The sequence below is a fragment of the Helianthus annuus genome, chromosome 9 (genome assembly GCF_002127325.2).
Source record: "Helianthus annuus cultivar XRQ/B chromosome 9, HanXRQr2.0-SUNRISE, whole genome shotgun sequence".
NCBI classification, from domain to species: domain Eukaryota; kingdom Viridiplantae; phylum Streptophyta; class Magnoliopsida; order Asterales; family Asteraceae; genus Helianthus; species Helianthus annuus.
Window position 1 is genome coordinate 100252480 of NC_035441.2, and position 18874 is coordinate 100271353.

General features: G+C 36.6%; 1 long non-coding RNA gene across 1 annotated transcript; it reads left to right on the forward strand.

Moving 5' to 3' along the window:
- The first annotated feature begins 17662 nt into the window (after positions 1 to 17662).
- On the forward strand, positions 17663 to 18656 carry LOC110874344. Its single transcript, XR_002555859.2, has 3 exons — positions 17663 to 18054; positions 18146 to 18256; positions 18508 to 18656. It is a non-coding gene; the product is annotated as an uncharacterized LOC110874344 (long non-coding RNA).
- The last annotated feature ends 218 nt before the right edge of the window (positions 18657 to 18874 follow it).

An 18874-nucleotide genomic window follows, 5' to 3' on the forward strand; every position in this document is an offset into this window, starting at 1 on the left:
GGTTCTAGCGGTTCTGAACCGTATACTGCTCAACCCTAAATGCTTTAATCCAAATGATGATAAAAATAAGAAACCAACATGGTTAAGTTTCTAGAGTTAAAAGTTAGCTTTATGTCACGGACCAAATATAAATAACCCTGTGACATTTAACTATAAAGAGGTGTATAAAAAATAATTAGTTTTGTTTCCTGGTATATTGAAGGGTTAATATAGAGGCCATGTACGTTTTAATCTAAACGATGATAAAATAAGCGATCAACACGATTAAATAAACATATCTAGAGTTAAAATTTAGCTTTAAGTCTAATAATAAGTTAATTAAATCATAACTAAAACTAAAAATAATTAAACTTATAGGAAAGATAAAAGAATTTGTTTAAAAAAGAAAATTAAGTTTACTAAACTTCAAATGCCTTATAAATAACTCTTTTAAAGTTCAAAGGTTGAAATGTAAATCCTTTATAAAAAAGAATTATTATTAAACTTCAGTATGATAAATATATTAAAGTACAAAGATATAAATGTAAATCGTTTATATTTAACAAAAATAGAATTCTGTGATAACTCTATTAAAGTTAAAGGTAAAAAAACATAACTTAACATAAAAAAAAAAAACTATAATATTGTAGCCCTTAAAAATTAAAGTCACCAAATTAATGGACCAATAATGATTTACTATTGTTCACCTTTCTATTTGTTATTAGGTAGAATTGTCAAAAATGGTATGTTTTTAATGTGTAATTAGGTTAGAACCTTATGTATTACACGGGTTAAATAAATATAATTTTATATATTAAGTAATAAAATAGTTACATCTTCTAAAAACTCATGTATTGCACGATTTGAATAAACACATGTCTTACACGAATAATGTAATCCGTTAACACATTTAGTCATCAAGATGTGTTTTCTAACAAAATGAACTTTGAGATACTATTTACTTATTGTAACATCTCACTTTATTTTTTATTAGGTTAGAGTGTTATGTATTACATGGTTTATAACATTTTATTTTATTTTTTTATTTATTATTAGGTTAGAAACTTACGTATTACCTGATGTTGGATAATCAGTAGAAAAAAAAAGAAATACTTTAGTAAAAAATATTAAATATACAAAAGATAAGCTGGATATTATGATTTAATATTAATGGGATCATTTATTAGTAGGATTCTAAAGATACCACATGTATAAAAGAATGTATAAAAGAATATATATGTTCTACATGTATTGAATAAATCCTTTTAATGAAACAATTGATTAAAATAAATATTTTTATTTTATATGTGATTATCAGTTATCTTTGTCCTTATCATCAAAATATAAAAACAATTAAAACTGTCAATTAAATAAAATCATTATCTTAATAAATATTTAAAATGCTAATATATTTTTTAGATTTTAATAATTAATATATGATTACAATAATTAATATATGATTACAATAATTAATATATTATTATCAGTTATCTTTGTCTTTATCATTAAAATCTCTTCTATAAATTTTAATGTTAATATTATCAATAATTGATTTTCTATAATAAATATTTAGAAAAATAATTAAGACCACCTCATAGAGCGACATGTGTCCCTCACATGGTTTCTTTTATTATATAGTATAGATTTTGTGATGTAGATAGAATTATTATTATTATTATTATTATTATTATTATTATTATTATTATTATTATTATTATTACTAGTTATTTTACGTCGTGTGTTGCGACGAAACCGAGTAAATGATAATGTAAAACAAATGTGATTTGGAAATAAAACATGTTGTTTAGAAAGCCAAACCATTAGAATAGTTTAGTTTATCATCGTACCGTTTTATGATACCAAATAAATACTTTATTTTGAGTACAATTTCGTTTTTAACAAAACTTATAACAGAATGTTAGGGAAAATATCAAACATAACTACATACTTAAGTTTTTAGAAAAAAAAGTTATAAACGTAAATTATTAAAGAAGTATCAAATTAATCGGTAAATTAATATATGTTCTAAAAAAGAAAAAATAAATTATTAAAACATATCAAGGAAATATATGGTTTTAAAAAATAAAAAAAATAAAATATGTTATTAAAAGTAAATATAGTGATAATAAACTATTATAGTATATTAAATAAATAATAATAAAAATCTATATATTATTATAAAAATAAAATTACTATTTATTGTCCTTCATTAATAATATAATATAATATAATATAATATAATATAATATAATATAATATAATATAATATAATATAATATAATATAATATAATATAATATAATATAATATAATATAATATAATATAATATAATATAATATAATATAATATAATATAATAATATAATATAATATAATATAATATAATATAATATAATATAATATAATATAACATAACATAATATAATATAAGATATCGGCCTCTAATAATCTCTACTAGACGTCATTGGTCATTGACATTCCTACCTTTTTTTATTCCCCCTGACAGTCCCACCTTTCAACTATTTTTCCTCCACCGGTTCTCAGTTAAAAAAATTTAACGGAGTTAAGTTTTGTTCCGAATTACAAATTGACGTTTTGGGGCTTTTGATCAGAATGAGGATATGAGTCGAATGATGTAAAACTTATCTTGAAATTGTGCTCCAAACGACGAAAACGGTGCTTCAATTCGGGTTTTTAAACTTCCAATTAACAAAAATCAAGTCGTTTGGAGTAACGTTTCGAGGTAAGTTTTACATCAATAGACTCGTCTCCTCGTTCTGATCAAAAGCCTTAAAACGTCATTTTGTAATTCGGAAAAAAAAAAAACTTAACACCGTTAAGTTTTTTGGGAATCGGTGGAGGAAAAATAGTTGAAAGGTGGGACTGACAGCAGGAATAAAAAAATGTGGGACTGTCAATGGCCAATGACGTCTAGTTGGGATTACTAGAGGCCAATATCCCTTATAATTATCATCTGAGCTATTTAGCTCTCGGTTTCTATAAATACTTTTATTTTATGTTTTAGTATTGTTATAGAAGGGCTTAAATTTTATACGTATAATAGATTTATTATTTGTATGATAATAGTGATAATAATAATCTTGGTAAGGTAATGTTCAAAACTATCAATAGAGATCAAATATCATTATTATCATACCCATTAAATGCCACCAATAGCAAAGCTAAGGTAGGATATGAGACAGTGGCGAAACTTGAGATTTTTGACCGAGGGGTCGAAAACGTATATACCCAAAAAAAATTTATAAAACCGTGGAGTCGAAAACGTATATACCAAAAAATTTCTATACGAAAACTACATACTCTCAACTATTGAGCGAAAAGTTCGGGGGGTCGGCCGTCCCATCCTGCCCAGTAGAAGTTGTGCCCCTGGTCTGAGGAGGGTAAGATGTAGATAGCCTTACCTCTACCCGTAGGAATAGAGAGACTACTTCCAATGAGACCCCCGTTCGATAGTAGTTTTGCATCAAGCCTTGTACATAAGGCACATAATACTCAACAATTAAAACAAAGACCGATTAGTGCATGTACTCCCTTGTCTTTCGGCTATCAACGTCACCGCATGATATATGATTAATCATCCCCCTCTTTTAACGTTATTTTCACGAAATTAGTAAAAATAATATTAAAATTAGTGCACTTTTACTTTGTCTCTACTTCCTAACGCCTACACATATATACGTTATATGCACATATCGAAGACGGGGCATAATAATAAGTTACATTAGCCGTCAAAATATATACTCTATAAAATCTAAGGGCTAGTCTATATACTTCTTTTTTATGAATGGTTATTTCTTAATATAATTTATATCAATCTGTATATAACTAATAGACATTTCCACATAACCTTTTTTTTAGATTTATTTTTAGGAAATGAAAATCTACCTTCACTACAAAAAAAAATTATGTTTATGATTGAAGAAAAATAAGACATCTTGGATTAGGAATTATATATATATTGATTTCAAGATAGTTTTTTACTATTTTATTATTTTATTATTTTATTATTTAATATATTATAATATAATAGTTTATTATTATATTAACTTTTAATAACATATTTTTCTTTTTTAACATATATTTCCTTTACATTTTTTTAATAATTGTTTTCTTCTTTTTTTTATAAATATATTAATCTATCGATTAATTTGATACTTCTTTAATAAGTTACGTTTATAACTTTTTTTCTAAAAACTTAAGTGCGTAGTTGTGCTTGATTTCTTTCCCTGACATTCCGTTATAAGTTTTGTTAAAACGAGGTTATACTCAAAATAAAATATTTATTTGGTATCATAAAACGGTACGATGATAAACTAAATCATTCTAATGGTTTGACTTTCTAGACAACATGCTTTATTTTCAAATCACGTTTGTTTTACATTATCATTTGCTCGTTTCCGCCGCAACTCGCGATATAAAAACTAGTGTCCATTATATCTCACATGATCATAAACCTAACATTATTTGCATTTAGGAGGGAAAACTCAAATATTGTTTGTTCCGCTTTTTCTCACCCGTTCTTAGGGTACTCTGTGTGGGGAGCGGCGTAGGGCCGGCGAGGACCGACAACCCCCCAGCACTGTCACACCCGAACCGATGGCGGAATCATCGGGATGTGGCATGATGCGAATAGGATGCTCGAGAGAATCCATAACGACTAATTATGATAATATTTAATAAGGTTCAATTTCCCATAGAATCAAACAAATATTCTCACAAAATCTGAAACGAAATTCAGTAGTTTCTCAAGCAACAAAAAAGACATAACAAAACTTGCAATTAAATTTAAGCGGGTTTCTAGAATCCTAAACCATTTCCAGCAGTAATCCATCAACCTGTCACATATGTTAAAATAAGGTCAATACAATAATGTAAAGGTGAGTACACAAGTTTAGCATAAGTATAGTAATAAAGTGTGTACGCATAACCAACATGTAACACGTAGAGAGGCGAATCAAGTAAGCTATCGACAATGATATAAGCTAACCAACATGACTACGTGGTAGGGTATGCGCGATACGTGTTCACCGCAGTGAGCACGCACGTAAGGTTAGTAAGGAATCCTTAACAACCCCTGAATAAACAGGTGCTGAGTCCAAACTATAGTACTATCGTTGCTAAAGATGGTAGGGCAAGTCATCACTGTGTAAAAATAGCAAACAACCATTCAGCAATTCATATATAACATGTGAGGGCGGTTAGCGTTTTTAAAAGAGTTTAAGCGTTGTGTGCGTCGTGTTTTGATAGAGAATGTGTGTAACACCCAAAAAGTGCGTTAAAGTGAAAAGGGGGCGAGTATACTCACAGTGCGTGCTTAACAGTTAAACACGACCTAGAGAGGAGTCGAGGGAGCGTCGGATCAGCCTATATACGGGAACAGAAGTGCATAAGTCTTCCAAATTGCTGAAACGGTCAAGTTGGAGTGTCGAGTGGAAAACAGATTCTTCGTACGAAGGGCCGCTTCATACGAAGGTGGTGCCTTCGTGCAAGTTGCTTGTTTCCGTAACCAAAATCGAGTATTCTTCGCGTCTTTCTTCGGGAAATCGAGTGTTCATCCCTCCAACCTTAAGCTACTGATTAAACTTAGAGCCGGGGAGGTATTTTGAGTGATTTAGTCACATGTGGGAACATGGGCTGGTTGGTACGAAGGGTGCTTCGTACGAAGTCGGTGCCTTCGTACGAAGGTGGTGCCTTCGTACGAAGGGGTGCTTCGTACAAGCCAGTCCGGCCCGCACAGGTGGCTATTTTTGCGTCTTCATGCGTTCGGAACTGTGTTTTCTGTAACATCCCAAAAACATAAAACCTTATGTTAAAATTATGAAGTATTAAATAAACGGGTACAAACTGTCAAGAATTAAATAACCCAGTTAGTATTGAGCCCCATAGTGACTCATAAGCGGGTTAAAACGCTCAAAATATGAACTAAGGAAATTAGGGGGGACTAAAGGTGTTAAACTTGAAACTTGATTTATTAAAAACAAATTAAAAACACACCAAACACACACAAGAGTGTGTGCCTGGTCGTTCAGGCACAGGGGGCGACACAAGGGCTCCCACAAGCCCTAGTTCATCCAAAAATCCACCAAATTGATAGCTCAAATTCGTTCTAAATCAAGTCTCAAACACAAATACGTGATCTCCATTGAAAGGGGATTCATAAGGTATGTGAATTTGATGAGGAATCCCTAGTTGGATTTCTAGGTAAATTTATAAATCTGAAATTTATGATTTGCATGTTTGTTTCATGGATGGATTAGGAGCAATATAGCATCTAGGGGCAAACCCTAGACAAATACAAGTTGAAATCATGCTTAATTTTAGTAAAATCCATGAACACCCTTGTAGGTGGTTAGTGGGTTATGTAGAATTCGATAAACACTAGGAAATTGGGTGTTGTTCTAGTGTAACTTGACAATTGTGAAGTGAATTCAGAATTATAGAAGCTAACAATTATGTAAAATGATTTGATTGATGTAAATTCGGGCTAAATGATAAGCTAGGGACTTGCTATATAATCATGTATAATTTTTTCCCTTAAAGTGTTCGTAGAAATGCCTCAAAGAAGGCTCGAAACTGAAATTTAAAGTTAAAACGCATAATTGTGATGTTTTGGCAAATTATGCGACATATGATTAAAAAGGAGTTCTAAACGTATCATGATTGAACTCTATAGGAAAGGATACCGGAGCGTCGAGTGGACAAGCCGGTGGCGACTTACGTTTAAAGGGTACGCTTTGAAGGTATGTAACTTGACCCGTTACATTAAATGAATTGTTGTTAAACTATGCGTTGTCGCATTGTAGAATAGAAGTTGTGTTGATTTTAGTGACCGTGATCGTTACTTGAATTAATAGGGTTAGAATTGATAAGGAACCGTTTGGTAGTCATCACATTGGAGGATTTCCACAAGATGAGCCAACGGGTCGAATAATAGTGTAAGTTGTAGTATTAGTGTTTTACTTAGTTACCAATGGCGATATTAATCACAAGAGCATTAAACCATGGGATTGGTAAGGAAATGCAAGTGATGCTAAGCCCTGGATGATGGGCATGAGGCGCCATAGGCTTACTAGTGAAATGGTAGTAAAATGGATAAAGTTAGAATGGGTCGAATAAACGCATAGTGACATTTAGTCGTTCGGTCCGTAAATCGAATTTTCGGTATGATAATTGTAATAGGCACGTCGGTAATGAATTTACAGATGCATAGGAAAAAGAATCACCTAAAACGGACTTACGAGTCAAAAGTTATGGCCAAACGAAGTAAAAAAATCTGAAATTTCAGAGCTAGCAGCAAATGCAGGACACAAACCTGCATCTGTCGGAAAACCGACTCCCCTGCGCCACGTGACAGGATCACTTAGATCTGGCGCGACACGTGGGAGCTATCGCGACACGCGAAGAAACGAAAGATACCTGGCGCGACACGCGACAGGATGAATTTTGAAATTTTATTTTATTTTCCATGATTCGATGTCGGAACTTGTTTATATGTACTATATCAATGTCAAAACTAACATTCTTAGTGGTTTTGACCTTAGATGACAATGGGGATCTTACGGATGGCGATCAAGCAAGTTTTTGAAGAACCGAACACACTTTTGAAGCTTTCGCGATATCTAAACTTTATTAGACAATGTTTTAATATGTAAACAAATTGTTAAATATGTCATGAATGTTCAAGCTATTCAGTAGTTGTCTAGTTATGGTTACTTAGAACGATGTTTTGGTAACTTATGTTTTAACTTAGACGCCTTTTATATCAAATCATATGGATTTTGATTAAAGTCGAGTAGTAATTAGATGGGTGTTACAAGTTGGTAATCAGAGCTTAAGGTTGTCAACAAAGTGTTCGGTTCAAGCTTGATCGATCGTCCGGTAAGAATTAGTTTGTTATTTTAGTAGATTATATCTTATGTGAAAAATGAGATGTGAATTGATGTGCATGGGAAGAGTGTGTTAATTCACTCAAACCCGGAAAGTGCACCAAATGTGAACGGTTAAAGCAAGTTAGGAACTTGGCTAAACCGAAACAAATGAAGCAATGTTATAAATGAAATGTTTAATGTTTAATGTAAACATTTCAGTTTCAAGATGTCAGAAAGAAACGATGATGATCCGGTGCAGACAAGCACCGAACAAATGAAAGAGATAATTGCCGAAGAAGTGGGGAAGGCAATTGAAGGTAGTCTATCTGGGTTTATAGACAAAATTCAAAACACGGTGTTGACACTTGTCGAAGAACGAATCAAAAGGTTGGAGGATAGTGTCAACCTTATGAAGGAGAAATCAGGAGAACGTAAAGGGTGTTCATACAAAGAATTTATGGCGTGTAAACCGCCAATCTACAACGGGGAGGTTGACCCGATAATTTGCCAAAGATGGTTGGGCGACGTTGAAGGGGTGTTTGAAAGGACCCATTGCGACGAAAGTGACTTCGTTGCTTACGGAACGGGTCAGTTGAGAGGACAAGCCAAAGATTGGTGGGACCATAAAAAGAATGAAATAGGGGCCGAAGCGGCAAGGGCCATGACATGGGAGGAGTTTAAGACGCCATTTCTTAAACCTCATAGTCCCAAGGCGGTCATTAATAAAATCAAGGGAGAGTTCATGAAACTTAGGCACAAGGGCGAGACCATAGACAAGATTACGACGACGTTTATGGATAAGATGAAGTTTTGCAATGAATTGGTGACGAATGAGGAACAAAAGATATACTACTACTATAACATGTTGAGCGCCGAACATAGGGAGTTCATGACTCCTTCAAAATACGAGACCCTTACCGAGATCATAAACGTTGCTCGGGAACGGGAAATCGAGCTGAGGAAACAAGTTGAAAGGGGTGACCGAAGGGCATAGGATGTGAATCCAAGCCCTACAAAGAAAGCTCGAACTGGAGAATCGGGAAAGAAGGTGGATGTTAAAGGTGGGTCGCCAAGCTGTAAAGTGTGTGGGAAAGGACACAAAGGTGAATGTCGGTTCAAAGACAAACCGTGCCCCATATGTAGTAAGACGGGGCACACAGCGTCGCTATGCCTGGGTAAAGTCTCGGTTTGCTACAAATGTTATCAACCCGACCACAAAAAGTCTGAATGCCCAGACTTAGTTGGAAGGAGAGACGTTAAAGAATCTCCAGCAGAAGCTCCTAAGGCAAAGGCTAGATCCTTCCAACTTACCGCGGCTGAAGCGAAGATAGAACCCGATGTGGTCTCAGGTATATTCACAATTAACTCAATTCCTGCACGTGTATTGTTTGATATGGGTGCGAATAAGTCTTTCATTTCGCATGGATTTATTCGACATCCTTCATTTGTATTGACGAAATTATCTGTGCCCTTAGAAGTTGAAATAGGGGACAACAAAAGTTTTATAGTTTGTGATATTTGTCGAGGCTGCAAATTAAGCATCGATGATGAAGAATACCTGATAGACCTAATCTCGATGTCAATGGGGGAATTTCAAGTAGTCATTGGGATGGATTGGCTATCTCAGCACCACACAAAGGTCGTGTGTTTTCGTAAGGAGATAAAGCTAACATCTCCGAGTGGGAAACACGTCATTATCTATGGCGAAAAAGGAGGTAACCCCATAATATGCTCGATGTTGAAAGCTCACAAGCTTATGAAGCAAGGATGCAAGGCATTTATGATATACGCAAATGAGCCCGAGAAAGAATCACTGAAGATTGAAGATGTACCGGTAGTACGGGACTACGAAGATGTGTTTCCGGAAGGTTTACCGGGGATACCGCCCGAACAGGAAGTAGAGTTCGGGATCGAATTGATTCCGGGTGCAAAACCCGTAGCTAAAGCACCATACCGACTCTCGCCGTCGGAATTACAAAAGTTGATGTCCCAGATTCAAGACCTGCTTGACAAAGGATTCATAAGGTCGAGTGTGTCCCCTTGGGGCGCACCGGTACTGTTCGTGAAAAAGAAAGACGGAAGCATGCGTATGTGTATCGATTACCGGGAGTTAAACAAACTCACGTTTAAGAACCGATACCCGCTTTATTCGATCAATTACAAGGTACGAACTGGTTTTCAAAGATTGACCTTAGATCGGGGTATCACCAATTAAAGGTCAAGGAGGAAGATGTGCCGAAGACGGCTTTCCGCACGCGATACGGACATTACGAGTTCCTCGTGATGTCATTTGGGCTGACAATTGCACCCGCGGCTTTCATGGACCTCATGAACCGGGTTTGCAATCCAATGTTGGATAAACCGGTCATCGTGTTCATCGATGACATTTTGGTGTATTCGAAAAGTGAAGCTGAGCATGCATACTACTTACAAGAGGTGTTAGAGACACTTAGACGAGAAAGGTTGTATGCGAAATTCTCTAAGTGTGCCTTTTGGTTACGAGAGGTGCAATTTCTCGGCCACATCATAAGTGTCGATGGAGTATTGGTAGATCCGTCTAAGATCGAGGTCGTGTCAAAATGGAATCCCCCAAAGAACCCTTCAGAAATTAGAAGCTTCTTAGGGCTTGCGGGGTACTATAGGAGATTCATTCAAGATTTCTCCAAGATTGCGTCGCCACTAACAAAGTTAACCCGGAAGGAGGAGAAGTTTATTTGGGGTGTAGAACAAGAAAGGGCGTTTCAGACGCTAAAGGAGAAGTTAACTCAAGCTCCGGTATTAACGTTGCCGGACGGAGTCGAGGACTTGGTGGTTTATTCGGATGCCTCATTATCGGGGCTTGGATGTTTTCTGATGCAACGGGGCAAAGTTATAGCCTATGCTCGAGGCAATTGAAGATACATGAGAAGAAATATCCCACGCACGATCTCGAGTTGGCTGCGGTGGTATTTGCGTTAAAAATATGGAGGCACTATTTATATGGGGTAAAGTGCACCATATTCACCGATCACAAGAGCTTAAAATACTTCTTTGATCAGAAGGAGTTAAATATGCGCCAGAGACGATGGTTAGAAACTGTGAAGGATTTCGACTGCGAAATACACTACCACCCTGGAAAGGCAAATGTGGTGGCAGATGCTCTGAGCAGAAAAGCAGACTATGTCCCAATACGAGTAAGGTCAATGCAGCTTGTGGTGACCTCGGGTATACTTGAACGTATCCGGGAAGCACAAGTAGAAGCAGTGAAAGAGGAGAATTGGAAGAAGGAACGAATAATCGGCCAGTTGAAAGACTTGTCGGATGGAAAGAATGGGTTGAAGACTCGATCCGGAAGAATATGGGTTCCAAATACTTGTGGGGTGAAGGCGCTACCACTTGATGAAGCCCATAAATCCCGATATTCTATTCATCCGGGTGCGACCAAGATATACAATGATCTGAAACAAAATTATTGGTGGCCTGGAATGAAGAGGGATGTAGTGAAATATGTGGAGAAGTGCTTGACTTGCTTACAAGTCAAGGCGGAACACCAGAAACCTTATGGGAAACTGCAACCTTTGGAAATCCTGGTTTGGAAATGGGAACATATCACTATGGACCTATTGACTAAACTACCTAAAACGATTCGGGGATTTGACGCCATATGGGTGATTGTGGATAGATTGACGAAGAGTGCACATTTTATTCCTATATGCGAAACATATACTTCGGAAAAGATGTCCGAGGTATATATAAACGAAATAGTGGCACGTCACGGAGTACCGGTATCCATCGTGTCGGATAGAGATACCCGGTTTACTTCAAATTTTTGGCGAGATTTTCAAGAACAGGTGGGAACGAAACTCTTCATTAGCACCGCCTACCATCCTCAGACGGATGGGCAGAGCGAGAGAACAATACAGACGCTAGAGGATATGTTGCGGGCGTGTATCATCGACTTCAGTGGAAGTTGGGATGTTTATCTACCCTTGGCCGAATTTTCGTATAACAATAGTTACCATTCGAGTATCGGCATGGCGCCTTACGAGATGCTATATGGTAGAAGATGTAGAACCCCTGTGTGTTGGGGTGAAGTGGGACCACGTAAATTGGCACGCAAAGACATAATCCAAGCCACTAATGATTGAAGTGGTGCGAGCCCATTTGAAAGCAGCCCAAGATAGACAGAAGTCTTATGCTGACAAAAGACGAAGACCTATTGAATTTTAGATAGGCGATATGTGTTGGTGCACTACATCTGTTGATTTCGTCTTGTATCGAGTCTTACATTGTTTTTGTATAGTTTAGGGCACGAATTACGAGAAAATATGAGAATGTATGTAATTAGAGTGGAGGTCCGCTCATATGGACATTTGTGAAGAGGTCCGCTTATATGTACATATGAGGTCCGCTCATATGTACATATGACACATAAGCGAACCTCCATGTCCTATATATAGTGGTCATTTTGAGCGAATCTAGGAGAGTAGACCGGGTATTCCATACCGAAGTGCTGCCGATGTGAAGATCGAGCTGTAATCAACGTTAAATCAATGAAAACAGTAGATTAAGTGAAGACACTGCTATTTCTACCTTTGTTTCTTGTTATTCCGCACCTGAAACAGAGAAGAACGCCTTTGAACGACTCATTTAGGTCAGATCACGATCCTTCAAGTGGTATCAGAGCTTGGGAGGAAGTTTTCTGTAGAGATTAGCTGGATTTCATCTTGATTTCATCTTGATTTCTTACTTCTACACCTTCTTTCTTCAATTCAGAAATTTTTACCGGTCGGATTTTGCTCAGAATTTCTCAGATTGTAGGTAATTGAACATAGACAAATCCCTGAGAATTTGAGACTTAAAATCAAAGTAAAAATGGACAAAATTGAACTCGAACTAGGTTCCGCTTATTCGGACATTTGGTAGTTCCGCTTATTTGACAAGCTCAAGTCCGCTCATTTGTCACATTTTCTGAAGTTCCGCTCCTGGATAATAGTTCAAGTCCGCTTATTCGAACATTTTGAGAAGTTCCGCTCATGTGATAGTGTAAGGTCCGCTCCAAAGACACTTTATCAGTAGTTCCGCTCATCTGGTCAACCTGGTCCGCTTTTAGTGACAAAGTTCAGTAGGTTCGCTTATTTGATCATTAGTAGATCCGCTTATTTGGTCATCAGTAGATCCGCTTATCTGAACATCAGTTGTTTTGCTTATTTGTCACTGAATTTGAAAAACACGTAAATTCATCATGGATACCGAGTTCTATAATGCATTTGCAACACCGTCTAGTCCGGCTGCCGTTGTTCAAGCTATGAATTTAGAAAACGAAATGGGAACCACCCAAAAGCCCCCGAAATTGATGAGTATTGAAGAATATTACGGGTGGAAAGATCGATTCGAGAACTAGGTTCAGGCGAACCATCTTAGGTCATGGGAATGCATATTGAAGAAATACATGTTGCCTAGAACAGATTTGCAGGTTCTCAAAGAGTTATCAGAGTTCACAGATCAGGAACGAGTTATGTACAAAGCAGAAAAGATGATGATCAGTCTGTTGCAACAAGCGATCAAAGAAGACATATTCATTCTGTTACAGCATGATAAAACTGCAAAGTCAATCTGGGATGCACTTAAAGTCAAATTTGAGGGAAGCGAGAATATGATTAAAAGCAAGAAAGCGCTGCTTAAGAAAGAGTTTGATCTGTTCAGTAGTCTACCGGGTGAAGACATAAAGAAGCTGATTGAGAGATACTGCCACCTTGTACGATCAATGTCAATGTTGAGTATTACTAAAGATCGTGAAGAATGGGTAGATAAGCTTGCTGATGCACTGCCGCAGAAAGAATGGGGAACTTATCTGATGATTCTGAAGAACACGGGTGTTTATGATGGGTTAACGATTTCTCAGTTTATCGAAAAGATCGAGAGTCAGGATCTGGAACAGCAAAAGATCGCCAGGATGAACAGTCCGAGTGGTCAACAGGATATGAAGATGTACTACAAGGGTAGCATTCCAGTTCCAGAATCTTAGAGAAGTCCGAAAATCCAAACTGCATTCAGTGCTGGGGATTCATCAGAAAAAGCTGATCAGGGCTCAAGAAAAAGCAGCAGTGGATTCTCATCATATCCAAGTGTCAATCCGAAAGAATCCAACACAAGCTTTCAGTCTCAGAGTACAAAAACAGGAAATGGTTATGTGATTCAATGCAACATTGCTCTAAATCTTCCTGAAGGTCAAAGCTTTTCAGAAGACACTGCAAAAGACCACATGGCTCTACTTGGTTCTGTGTTGCTTTCATATGAGGGTCTTGTTGCTGGTCGGATCGGAAATCCTATGCTTACAAAGGAGGATTACGATCAGATAGACGCCGAAGAAATGGAATTAATGGATATCAAATGGTGTCTTGCAAGTGTACTCAAACGTGCTGAAAAGTTCAAAACAATCACCGGGAGAAATGACTTTCTTGATGCTCATGTATCTACTTTAGGTTTTGATAAATCGAAAGTTACTCGTTTTTGATGCAGGGAGAAAGTCCATTTCAAACGAGAATGCAAGGGTAGAGAAGCTAGTGGAGCTCAGAATCCGTTCGGAAAAGATGATTACTACCGGAAAGCCATTTATCAGTAGGTTGGTCAATCACAAGACTCACAGACGGCTCATGGTAGGAAGATTGAAGATTCTAAGAGAGCATGTTTGGTGGACTTCAACTGGAGTGTGTCTGGTCGTTCAAGCACAGGGGGCGACACAAGAGCTCCCACAAGCCCTAGTTCATCCAAAAATCCACCAAATTGATAGCTCAAATTCGTTCTAAATCAAGTCTCAAACACAAATACGTGATCTCCATTGAAAGGGGATTCATAAGGTATGTGAATTTGATGAGGAATCCCTAGTTGGATTTCTAGGTAAATTTATAAATCTGAAATTTATTATTTGCATGTTTGTTTCATGGATGGATTAGGAGCAATATAGCATCTAGGGGCAAACCCTAGACAAATACAAGTTGAAATCATGCTTAATTTTAGTAAAATCCATGAACACCCTTGTAGGTGGTTAGTGGGTTATGTAGAATTCGATAAACACTAGGAAATCGGGTGTTGTTCTAGTGTAACTTGACAATTGTGAAGTGAATTCAGAATTATAGAAGCTAACAATTATGTAAAATGATTTGATTGATGTAAATTCGGGCTAAATGATAAGCTAGGGACTTGCTATATAATCATGTATAATTTTTGCCCTTAAAGTGTTCGTAGAAATGCCTCAAAGAAGGCTCGAAACTGAAATTTAAAGTTAAAACGCATAATTGTGATGTTTTGGCAAATTATGCGACATATGATTAAAAAGGAGTTCTAAACGTATCATGATTGAACTCTATAGGAAAGGATACCGGAGCGTCGAGTGGACAAGCCGGTGGCGACTTACGTTTGAAGGGTACGCTTTGAAGGTATGTAACTTGACCCGTTACATTAAATGAATTGTTGTTAAACTATGCGTTGTCGCATTGTAGAATAGAAGTTGTGTTGATTTTAGTGACCGTGATCGTTACTTGAATTAATAGGGTTAGAATTGATAAGGAACCGTTTGGTAGTCATCACATTGGAGGATTTCCACAAGATGAGCCAACGGGTCGAATAATAGTGTAAGTTGTAGTATTAGTGTTTTAATTAGTTACCAATGGCGATATTAATCACAAGAGCATTAAACCATGGGATTGGTAAGGAAATGCAAGTGATGCTAAGCCCTGGATGATGGGCATGAGGCGCCATAGGCTTACTAGTGAAATGGTAGTAAAATGGATAAAGTTAGAATGGGTCGAATAAACGCATAGAGACATTTAGTCGTTCGGTCCGTAAATAGAATTTTTGGTATGATAATTGTAATAGGCACGTCGGTAATGAATTTACAGACGTATAGGAAAAAGAATCACCTAAAACGGACTTACGAGTAAAAAGTTATGGACAAACGAAGTTAAAAATCTGAAATTTCGGAGCTGGCAGCAAATACAGGGCACAAACCTGCATCTGCTGGAAAACCGACTCCCCCGCGCCACGCGACAGGATCACTTAGATCCGGCGCGACACGCGGGAGCTGTCGCGACACGCGACAAAACGAAAGATACCTGGCGCGACACGCGACAGGATGAATTTTGAAATTTTATTTTATTTTCCATGATTCGATGTCGGAACTTGTTTATATGTACTATATCAATGTCAAAACTAACATTCTTAGTGGTTTTGACCTTAGGTGACAATGGGGATCTTACGGATGGCGATCAACCAAGTTTTTGAAGAACCGAACACACTTTTGAAGCTTCCGCGATATCTGAACTTTGTTGGACAATGTTTTAGTATGTAAACAAATTGTTAAATATGTCATGAATGTTCAAGCTATTCAGTAGTTGTCTAGTTATGGTTACTTAGAACGATGTTTTGGTAACTTATGTTTTAACTTAGACGCCTTTTATATCAAATCATATGGATTTTGATTAAAGTCGAGTAGTAATTAGGTGGGTGTTACATTTTCGCCTGAATCGAATGTGTTTTGGAGTCCTTTTCATGACAGTTTCGACACCGCTTCGTCCGACTATCCAGTGAACGAAACATATGTCGGTTTTGGTCCATTTTAGTGTAAAAATTGAGTTTAAAACAGTTTTTCCTTGGATTAAACACCTAGTGAGTGTGAAATCATCAGATTTCTATCTTGGGAAGCCAAAGTTAAGCCCAATACACCCGTTTAGGTGTAGATCCGTAGCAAAAATCGGAAGTTTTGATTAAAATAATGAAGGTTTTCGTAAATAGAGAAGTTTTAGATGAAATCGGAGATAAACTCGTGAAAAACCGTTGTGGAAATCGTTGTGATACTTGTAAAAATACTAATTCTTACTTGGGATGCAGAGAGAAAGCTGGTAGGGAGTGTTCTTGTGCGAGTGGTAGCAAGTTGTGAATGAGAGAGTGAGCTGGGTATTTATAGAGAGGAGAGATTTGGTGCAGGTTGGGTTCTGTACGAAGGGTGCCTTCGTACGAAATCGGTGCCTTCATACGAAGTCGGTGCCTTCGTACGAAGGTGGTGCCTTCGTACGAGGGGACCTGTTTCATGTGAGTGGCTCCTATTTCGCGTGTCGGATATTTGTTTGGTGCGTTTGGTTGCGTTAGTTAGTTCGAGTACTTTAAGTGTTTTAGCGAGGTAATTAAGTGTTGTGTCGCGTTGCGTTTTAGCGTGGTAAATCGAGTTGCGCGAGTGAGCGATTGAGCGTTTAAGCGAGTATTAAACACATATAACATATTTAACATTTAAACACACAAATAATATAAATAAATCCGCGTTTTGAGTTCTCGTTGAGTTTGCGTTGTGATGAGCGTTTAAGTAATAAGCGTCTAAATGCGATAAATAAGCGATATAAAACGCGCTTAAATACGTAGTTAACCCTTGGTAATAATCAAATCTCTGAGTACAAGCGTTTACGAATGAATCAATGATAAAATAGGAACAACCGAAAGTCGGGTTGTTACAAGCACATTGCCCCTAAGCCCATCCTCGTCTTCATCGTCGTCTGCTCGCCGTGAAACATGTCAGGCCAAACATCGGTTTGGTTTCATGGTTTGTTTTTATGTTACACTTTCAGTTGATTGCTCAGTTTCAAAGTTTTCAAACCGTAGCGAGCGGTTTGGTTTACGGTTTGTATATAAAACCAGACCGAACCATGTTTTTTAGTATATAATATGCTTAATTAAATTAAAAATGGGGGGGGGGGGGGGGGGGGGTTTCCTTAAAGTATAACTCCAGCTACTTGATAAAATTAAATGGGCTATGCTTTGAGGAGTTTCCTCATATTTGTGCGATTCTCGAAATCTGACGTCAGATCTCGAAATGATCGGTCTGACACCGAAGGCTTCGTTGTAATGAGATCTACTCTGGCGAAGTAAGTTATTACAACATAATTTGAAATTATTTCAGTAATTGCAGGTTATTGATTGCTAGATCTGATTAATTAGTAATGAAATTGAATGAATGTTATACGGATTTTGCCGAGAACGAGTGGTAGGATGGCCACCGGTTAGATCTCACATGATAAACATGATGAAGGATTGTAAATATGTAAAGGTGGCGGTTGATGGAGTTTGGTATTTGAGAAAAGTAGACCTGGAATTATATTATTCAGGTTAACAGCAACTTTTGTGCAATTTTAAAGATCTGTTCTCCTGTTTCACCATCAGTAAGTAGATAAACTGATGATCATATATTCATATAGCTTTATTATCAGTTCAATTGTTAATATAGTGTGTTGAATATATTTATTGTTGCAGGAAATGTATTGAATGAGAGGAAGCTAATGGATCCGGTGAATGGAATGGAGTATGATCCGACGTATGAAGATAATAAAGAGGGAGACTGGATGTTAGTTGGTGATGTTCCATGTAAGTATTTATTCATATATGTACATTAACATGTGGTTTGATCTATAATTTAATTTGAGAATTAATCAACAGTTTAGGTATAACTCAACTAGCTTTATGCACTTAAGCATGCACAAGAACTAACTAATGTTTATTAATTAATTATATGTTTTATTACAATTCTACATTTCGCTTGTATTTTATATGATAGTTTTGTTCATGATAATACGTGATATTATTTCCTAATCAATTTTTTTACCTGAGTGATGTAGAATTTTGGAGAAGTGTTGAGCAAGGCAGATTTGGACGATGAGCATCGAAGATTGGGAGTTTGAAACTTTTGGAGAGAGTTGGTGTAGTTGTTTATAGAGGAAAGTTGTTTGTATTTTTTTTTCAAGATTAGTAGAATTTAAAAATTTGGGATATTATATAAGTACATAAAGTGCACATAATCATTTGCTTAGGATTTTGTTGAGGTTTTGGGTGTGCCCTATTACATTAGGCCACCAATGGTGGTACGCTGTCACCTATCATTACGCATGATGGAAATCAAAACACCGCCGCCACCCTAAATTTATCACGTGTCAACATTAAAACGCATTGTATTTTTAACGCGTGAAATCTTCAAAAATCCGACCG